General features: G+C 37.2%; 1 pseudogene; it reads left to right on the top strand.

The window, feature by feature from the left end:
- Nucleotides 1–2,688: 2,688 nt before the first annotated feature.
- Nucleotides 2,689–3,189, top strand: LOC150034927 (secreted RxLR effector protein 161 pseudogene; annotated as a pseudogene).
- The last annotated feature ends 6,777 nt before the right edge of the window (nucleotides 3,190–9,966 follow it).

The raw sequence follows: 9,966 nt of genomic DNA, 5'->3' as shown, positions 1-9,966 counted from the left end.
TTAACGCTTTGATTGAACAGATTTATATGTTTAAAGGTTTATCACGTGTTCTGATTTGCGGATTTACAGTTTTAAATTTAGTCACTCACTGAGCTTCGTAGCTCATTCTTTCAAAATGTTTTCCCACTTTTCAGGTAGAGATCGAGCTCCCGATACCTGATAACTGTCAAAGTCTGTTTTCTCCTAAAAGCTTCCAGATCAAGCTTCATACGTGGGTAGAGTTGTACATTGTGTCTGTTTATATTGTAAATGTCTTTGTAAGAACTAGATAGTTTATGGTTGTGTAAGCACTAGATGTCGTGGCTGTGTAAACCCCAATTGGATATGTTTTTGGTTGTGATATCTCTATCAAGTTATTTTCCAAACCGGGTTATGTCAGGACTGCACTTCATGTGTGTCTGAAGGTTTTCAAGGATTCCGCTGTGTTGTGTTACATGTAAAGTATTTTATATCTAAGATTAGTATGTTTATCAGGTTCAACGATTCAGCAGGGTCAATAGGTATCGTTAGAGGAGGACGATGTCTGTTGGCTTCACACCATCTCCCTGACTAAGCTAGCAAGTAGTATGGGAGAGGGTGTGACAAAGAAAGTCAAAATAGTCTGTGGTATCTTGACACAGGAGCCTTGAATCACATGTGTGGAAAAAGCGAGATGTTTGTGGAGTTGAACGAGATGGAGAAAGGTAATATTGCCTTTGGAGACAATTCTTTGGCCGCCATCAAAGGAATCGGTAAAATTCTCATTCGGTTAAAAAATGGAGAAAATCAATATATCACAAATGCTTATTACATTCCCAATGTAAAAATAATATATTGGAAGTCTAGAAGATTTGTCGAAGAAGAAGATGGTGCGAGGTTTACCACACATTCATAAGCCAAACCAAGTGTGTGAGGGTGTTTGCTTGGCAAACATCATCGAAGTAGTTTTCCGAAGGAGTCTATGACAGGAGCAAAGAAGCCTCTAGAACTCATCCATGCCGATGTGTGTAGAATGATCAAACCAGAGTCTCATGGTAAAAGTAAATATTTCCTTCTCTTTATTGATGATTTTTCTAGAAAAACATGGATGTACTTTTTGAAGGAAAAATCAGAAGTATTTGAAATCTTCAAGAGATTTAAGGCGCGTATTGAGAATGAAAGCAACCTTACAATCAAGGCCATGAGAACCGATCGAGGTGGTGAACTCACATCAAATGAGTTCAAACAATTTCGTGATGAAAAAGGCATCCGACGTCCGTTAATAGTCCCAAGGACACCGCAACAAAATGGTGTGTTGGATAGGAAGAATCGGACAATCTTGAACATGGCAAGAAACATGCTAAAGACAAAGAAGATGCCGAGGGAATTTTGGGCGGAGGCTGTAGCTTGTGCGGTTTATTTGACAAATCGAGCAACAACCAAAAGTGTTCTTGACAAGACGCCTCAAAAAGCATGGAATAGAAGAAAGCCCGGGATTGGTCACTTCAACGTGTTTGGGAGTGTTGCATAATCTCATGTGTCGGAAGAAAAAAGGACCAAGCTCGATGATCGAAGCGAGAAGCTCATCTTCATTGGCTATGATGCAAGTTCAAAGGGTTATCGTCTTTACATTCCTTTGAATGGGAAGGTAATTATTAGTCGTGATGTTATTTTTGATGAGGAAGCCTCTTTGGATTGGAATATACAAAAGGAGGAGTATGATTTCCTTCCATATTTTGAAGAAGACGATGAAAATGAGCCGACCAGGGATGAAATGGGTGAAGGTTTGCCCATTCTAGTGCCACCTCATTTGACCGATCGATCATCATCTGAAGGTACATCCAGCGATTCGGAGAACGAAATTGGCTCAAGAGGAACTCGAAGTTTATGGGAACTTAATGAGGTAAATGAAAATCAAAATGACATAATTCTCTATTGTCTTTTTGGTGATTGTGAGCCTATTAGTTTCCAAGAAACCATTTCAAGCAAGAAATGGAAGAATGCAATGGATAAAGAAATTCGAGCGATAGAGAAAAATGACACATGGGAGTTGACCAAGCTTCCAAAAGGGCACAAACACATCGTAGTGAAGTGGATATACAAGACAAAGAGAAAAGTCAATGGCGATGTTGGAAGGCACAAGGCGAGACTAGTGGTGAAAGGGTATAGCCAACGACATGGCATCGATTATGATGACGTATTTTCCCCTGTTGTTCGCCTTGAAACTATTCGTTTGATTATTGCTATGGCAGCCCATAATCATTGGAAGATCATCAAATCGATGTCAAATCGACATTCTTGAATGGAATTCTTGAGGAAGAGGTCTATGTTGAATAACCATTGGGTTATGAAGTCAAGGGTGAACAAGATAAAGTGTTTCGATTGAAGAAGACACTTTATGGTTTAAAGTAAGCACCAAGAGCATGGAATTCAAAGATTGGCAAGTACTTTCAAGAGAAGAAGTATATGAAATGTCCTTATGAGCATGCCCTTTACATCAAAATTCAAGGTGAAAGCATACTAATCATTTGTTTATATGTTGATGATTTCGTATTTACCGGAAACAATCCTAGCATGTTTGATGAGTTCAAAAGAGAGATGGCGAAGTAGTTTGAAATGACGGACATTGGTCTCATGAGTTTCTATTTTGGGATCGAGGTCAAATAAGGTGAAGATGGGATTTTTATATCCAAAGAGGGCTATGCTAAAGAAGTGCTCAAGAAATTCAATATGAATGATGCTAATCCAGTTGGAACATCGACGGAATGTGGAGTCAAAATCACAAAGCAAGAAGAAGGAGAGAAGGTAAATTCTACATATTTCAAAAGCATGGTTGGAAGTTTGAGATACTTGACATGTACAAGTCTAGATATTCTTTATTCGGTTGAAATTATTAGTCGATTTATGGAGGAACCGACAACAACACATTACAAAATTGCAAAAAGGATACTTCGCTACATCAAAGGGACGAATGGGTATGGTCTTTCCTATGTCTCTTCTGACAATTTTGATATTGTTGGTTATTGTGATAGTGATTGGAGTAGTGATTTGGATGATCGAAAGAGCACTACGGGGTTTGTGTTTTTTATTGGTGAAACGGTGTTCACATGGATGTCAAAAAACCAACCCTTATTCACATTATCAACATGCGAGGCAGAGTACGTCGCAGCAACTTCATATGTATGTCATGCAATTTGGCTAAGAAACTTAGTGAATGAGTTGAAGTTTTAAATGGAAGGTTCAATGGAGATTTTTGTTGACAACAAATCGGCCATTGTCATAACAAAAAATCCGGTATTTCATGGGAGGAGCAAGCATATTGATACCCGATTTCACTACATTCGGGATTGCATTATGAGGAAAGAAGTGGAACTCAAATATATCAAGTCATAAGACCAAGCGGCGGACATTTTCACAAAGCCCATCAAGTTGGAGACTTTCATCAAAATTAGGAGTTTACTTGGCGTAATAAATCAAGTTTAAGAGGAGGTGTTGAAAAGTTTGTCATTATTAAACTTTATTTGTGGCATTTATTGTGACTTTTGGGTTTTGTGACTTTTAGTTTTTTTAAACCAATAGTGATTTCTGAGAGGAGTTATGTGAGTTATGAGCATTTGATGACATTTATAGCTTTAAACCATTGACATTCCTATGGTTATGTTTGTAAGCCTATATAAAGGCATGCTTAGTTGAATGGAAAATATAACTCTCATTTTTCATATTTGTCCTCCACATTTTTTTCTAACATCCTGCTTAAAGGTTTTTTTCCTGGTGCTTCTTGACAAGTAACCTAAGTTTATTCTGTTTGTTTTTTGTTTTGTTAACGGATTCGATCTTATAGTGTTTTCATTTATGTTTTTAGTCTTTTGCCTATAGGAGCCTTTACATTGTACATAGGAGGAAAACCAGATGATGTTTGTTGGTTTCACTCATGGTAAGCTAATAAAAACTAAAATGAAAAAGGCATGCAAACACATGCACAGAGATGAAAAAGATTTGGTCTTGAAATTTATTAACAGTATGATGTAATGAACATCTCTGCATATGAGTTCAATATATTTTGCTCATAACTAGAAAAATTCTACGTGATATTTTTCCATAACATCCATAGTTTTCCCATGCTTGAGCACACTAGGGAAAGTGAGTAAGCTTAGGAACCTTACTAGACATGTTGCTCGTTGTTGGATACGTTTCATCATCACTGTAGGTAATTTTGATAGGCTTTTTCTTTGTCAGAAAAGAAACGAAATGAAAAAGAACAAACTAGCATAGTGTTCTTTTTGCTACATGGGTGCTTAAGAAAATTGTTTACCAATTTTATAGAAGCATGATAGCTCCCTAAATGAGCTATCTTAGTGCCTCTAATCTTGCCCGTCTATGATGTTTAATGTGCTTAGATGAATCATTCTAAAGCATTACAGATCAATTAGTGTTAATTTGAAGCAATTAGGAGCTAGATAGAGTAACCGAGTTTCAAAGAGCGAAGAAACGTAAAAAATGTCCCCAGGGAGGCCTGCATTGCGATGCTACACGACACTAAAGATAAGAAGCTCAAATCAAGGCAGCATTGTCGTGTCGTGATGGCATCGAAAATATACTTTACTTGCTCCGCTTAATTTAAAATTGTTCTTATATTTTACGTGTTTATTTGGTAATTTTATAGGTTTCGAGCATTTAGAAGATAGAGTCATGCGCTAGTGACGAAGTGAAGCTAAAACGGGCCAAAATGAAGCTTAATAGCATAAACTGGAAACAAAACGCGAAATTAAATGATTTTAGTAGTAGTAGTATGGGTCGAACGCAGAGAACGAATAATTTCCAAATTAAATGATTTACAATTCTAGGTAACTGAAGGGCAAGGGGGTTTTGAGAATGATTGATTGCTAGAAATTTTAAATTGCATAAAATAAGTGCAACAAAATAAAGGTTTGAGAAAAATATATGAAGAAACCCTAGCTTGGATTGTAACGAAATTTTCCCTGTTAAATATTCTTGATCATTGAATTCTAATTACTAGAATTAAGTATTTGCTTACACCTACCGAACTAATTGAAGAAACCAATTAATCGTCTTAAACAACTAATTAGTCCAAATTGTATTGTTGAAAAGCATGTGAATACAAGTTCATCCTCATCTCATTAAGATCTTGGAAAACACTAGGGTGAATATTCAATTTCAAGTGCTTAATTAAATATTCGTTCGATTCAATTATAGGTTGGTTAGAACAATACTTATCGTATTCGATTCAAAAGCTACCGAACCTATCTATTCTTAGTAATCAATAGAAGATTATGTGTCACGTATCAAATGTTAATCAAAAGGATCAACCATAGAATCCACAGGCGACTGATAATATAATAATAATCTATTAAAACATAATTGAATCCAACAAACACAATAACATTCGGTTCAAAAACTCATAAGTACGAGAAACTAGAGAAAAATTCCTAAAACCCAAGCTAGATAGAGATACCATAGCCCATAATTGTCATTATGGACATTAAGGAATAGTTGTGTCACATGAACATACCAAAAAGTAGAAGAAAATAGAGAGAAATCGTGTTGCAATCAACTAGCATCGGAGAGGTCTAACCCTAGGCGGCAGAATAGACATTTATAATAATCAAGATAGCATCATGGCACTGACAGACATTGGCGTAGATGATACATCAGAGCACCTCTGTGCAACGACGCTATGTACTTTTCATGCAAATTGGGCCTTCTATCTTTTAAGTTCCAAGCATGGCGCCATAGGGTCCACGACAACGTGCAAGCAACGCAAAAACTTGTAAATTTTTCATTCTCTTTTATGGTTGATGCAATTAAGCTTCATTTTGGTCCATTTTAATTTCTTTTTAATCATTAATGTCTGACTCTACCTCCTAAATGCTTGAAATCTATAAAATTACTAAATGAACACTTAAAATATAAGAATAGTTCCAAATAAGTGGAGCAAGATAACAAATTTTCAGTGCTATCAAACACCACAACTTAATTCCCGATCTTTCTCAAGCAAGGTAGAATAAAAGTACACAATCACACAAGAATATGGTCACAAATTGTATGGTTTGTAACTCAAGTCTCAACAGTTTCCTAGAGTATAACTTGCAATCAACAATTAAATCAAATCATAATCAATCAAGATAGGAAAATTTAAAATTAGTTGTAGACCTACTCATACATGAGTAAGTTCAAATCCCTTTTAATTAAGTCCCAATATCTAGGAACAATTTTAAATGGATCTCACTTTGTTTTCCTCCTACATTGACTCAAGCACTAATTATTAAGCATCGATACAACCAAGATTGCATCATGTGAACTAGGGTACTTGAAATTCAATTCTATGGATCACTAAACTTGGGGTATTACCTTTCACGCATCTCTGTAAGAAACTATACCCACTCTTTTTTCGCGAGTGTCCTAACTAATCATAGTAAAGGCATATCATTACAAGTTAAAATTTTGTTTTTCATGATATTATCTATTCAGTGCAACATTTTATCTGCAAACTTTTAAGCAGGCATATAAATCTTTTTTTCCCTTAATATTACATTACGATCTATCATGCAAGAATTCTCTAATAAGTGGGGCCATTCGAAGAGACAACAAGGATACAATCTATCACACCCCCTCCCAAATTACCCTTATATTCTGAAAGAGGATATGACCGTGGTAGTAACTAGCCCTACTGCCAACACTCACCACCAAAGCCTTCTAATTTAAATACCAACCTATTTGAAACATTAGTAATATACGCAAACAGCAAACCTCCCTTAAAGTTCTACAAAGATTCCATAAATACATGCATACAACCAAGACATTACATTTATAGAAAAATATTCACGGGTGACCCAAACATTCCTACAGAAGCCCTAGTCCCCTCAAAACATGTGTACATAAACAGATCATCAAACTAAGTCTTTTAATAAGCCGAGTCTTTCGGTGCCAAGCAGCAGCAAGATCAACCTTGAGGAATGACGGCTACCTGAAAAGGAAAAACACAAAAATACTATGAGCTAAAAGCCCAATGAGTGACTATAGAATCGTAAAGCAAGAAGCATAGCGTCACTATAAACATGTAAATATACCAATGAGTAAACTCAAGCAATTGTCTCTAGATGTAGCTTTAAACCATTCTCAGACATAATTAAACATTATTATTCCCTAGTTGAGAACGAGCCTAAATGCTTTAGCTCTCAAACGTTTATTACCGGCCAAGAGACCCATACTTCGGTCTCTCATTCATAATTGCCTACGTGCACGTGGCCATACTAAGTACCATCATATTTTAGGTACTTCTGCTCAGATACCGTCTCAAATTTTTCCTTTAGTATCGAGCTACTATGATACCTTCTCATATGTCCTTTGGTATCAAATTGGCCAGATACCTTCTCAAATGTCCTTTGGTATCAAATTCGCCAGGTACCTTCTCAAATGTCCTACGGTACCAAATTGGTTAGATACCTTCTTAAACATCCTTCGGTATCAAATGTATATTTTGTAACATCAAATTATGTTCCGTTGCCTAGTATTTACACACGAACTCATTCTCTCGTAGCCTTCCCCTTGGAAGCATATATCAAAAGCAGAAACATAGCTTTTGTAATGGTTACACGACATACCTTGGCCTGTGTTACACACATACAAGCCAGGAAACATGCGTTAAGTTATTCTCCAATCATTTGTTGCTTGAGGAAGTATAAATTCATCATTAATGTCACTGTGCTTTACTTGATCATATATGCATGAGTATTGGAAACCTTAAGTTTACTTAGTCACTCACCGTTCGTCAGGCGTTTATACGCTTCCCCTAGCTCTTCTTGGCCTGAAAAGATATAATTCCTGATTAAACTACTTAGAATTCCTAGTAAAATACCTCAAATGATTCATTTATTAAAGGAACTTCCATCAACACAGACAGCCTTACTAGCGAGATCCCTATGAGCGAGACCCCCCCCCCCCCCCATGAGTGAGATCCTCATGGACGACATCAGCGAGATCACCTAGAGCGAGATCAGCAAGATCCCTTAGAGCGAGATCAGCGATATCCCGTAGAACAAGATCAGCGAGATCCCCTAGAGCGAGATCAGCAAGATCCTCTAGAGTGAGATCAAGCTTTTCCTGACAAATTTTCACCTTAGCGATACTCACCTTACCAGCGATACTCAACCTAATTCCTAGCAAGATTTCCCCCTAGAGCGTGATCCTCCTTACAAAATCAGCGAGATTTCCTTTATAAGCGAGATCCTCATGCCCACATCTCGCTATAATTCTCCATGATGAACTGCTTGCTTGTTCTTCACAAGAAGCTATCTGCTTATGCACCAATTCCCTGTTATAACTTCAAAAATTCACAACTAAAAATCCATACCTCTTTTCAAGAAACTTCCTTCTACAAACTTGTTTAGAATTGAGTTAACTTCCTTTTCTTAAAATTTCAGCCAAGAATTCCTTATAGCTTGGCTTGAAACTTCCAACCTTCACCTCGGCCCTGCTTAAATCCAAAATTCTGCCTTCTCTTTATTTTCTTCTCTCCTTGTTCTTCTCCTCCTGAAATCTTCCTCTGGTAAGACAATCGCACAACCTAGATTCTCTCACTTTTCGAATGGCACCAAATTCACTAAAATTTTTCATGTTAACTGCCGAAACCAAGATTTTGAATTTCTTCTTCCAAAAACACTTCCCACCGCCTCCCAAGTTCAAGGATTAACCGCCACGTTATCCCTACCTAATATGTTTTTCCTTCCTTCCATCATATTTCCTATAAATAACCATGAATTACTACTTTAATAAAAATAAGAAAGAAAAGATATAATATAACATTCCGTTGGCTAAACATGCTTATCTAGGAACCTATAGTTCGAGGTTTACAATCATTCCCTGCTTATAAGAAATTTCGTCCTCGAAATTTACCTGAGAATTCCTTTCCATGGGGACAGCTGAAGAAATACCTGTTCTCTGACTTCAAATTCTAGTTCTCTTCTTCACTTATCAGCGTAGCTCGTCTGTCTATCGCGGGCCGCCTTAAGATTATCCCTGATAAGTTTCACATTCTCTGTTGTTTGTTGAACTAATTCTGGACCCATTAATTGTTATTCTCCGACTTCATTCCAGCATACTAGGGTCTTACAAGGTCGGCCGTACAATGCTTCATAGGGAGCCATTCCGATACTAGAATGGTAGCTATTGTTGTAGGAAAATTCAATCAACGATAAGTGTGTATCCCAACTTCCTTTGAATTGTAGTACACAAGCTCTTATCATATCTTCCAATGTCTGTATAGTTCTTTCTGACTGTCCATCTGTTTGCGGATGAAACGCCGTACTGAAATGCAATTTAGTGCCCATAGAATCTGTAAACTAGGCCAAAATTTTGAAGTGAACCTCGAGTCCCGATCTGACACTATCGACACTGGGGCTCCATATTGACTGATTATCCTATCCACATAAATCTTAGCTAGACGGTCTAATGTAAAAGTAACTTTTACTGGTATGAACTTGGCCGTCTTAATTAGTCTATCGACTATTACCCAAATGCCATCAAATCCTAAGGGTGTCTTAGGCAATCCAAATAGAAAGTTCATTGTCACATGCTCCCACTTCCACTCAGGCACTGGAAGTGGATTGAGTAATCCTGCTGGTCTTTGTCTCTCAAGTTTTACTTGTTGACAGATTATACATCGATCCACATATTCTGCTATGTCTCTTTTCATCCCAGGCCACCAGTAAGATTTCTTCAAAACTCTATACATCTTGGTGCTACCTGGATGCATAGCATAAGCGGAACTATGTGTTTCCTCTAGAATGGCTTGTTTAAGCTGTAGCTTGTTAGGCACACACATTCTCCCCTTCTTTTTTAGCACATTGTCTGCTCCTAGTTAAAAGTCACCCCTGATGCCCTTACTTACATCATCAGCAATCTTCTGAAGATCAGGGTCTTCCTACTGATCCTGCTTAAGGTTTTTTACTAAGGTAGGTCTTATCTGGAAAGTAACTATCATTCCTCCTG

The sequence above is a fragment of the Benincasa hispida genome, chromosome 7 (assembly GCF_027475165.1).
Source record: "Benincasa hispida cultivar pf3 chromosome 7, pf3_genome.v1.1, whole genome shotgun sequence".
Classification (NCBI taxonomy): domain Eukaryota; kingdom Viridiplantae; phylum Streptophyta; class Magnoliopsida; order Cucurbitales; family Cucurbitaceae; genus Benincasa; species Benincasa hispida.
Note: the sequence above shows the minus strand (reverse complement) of the source record. Positions and strands in the feature narration are given on the sequence as shown.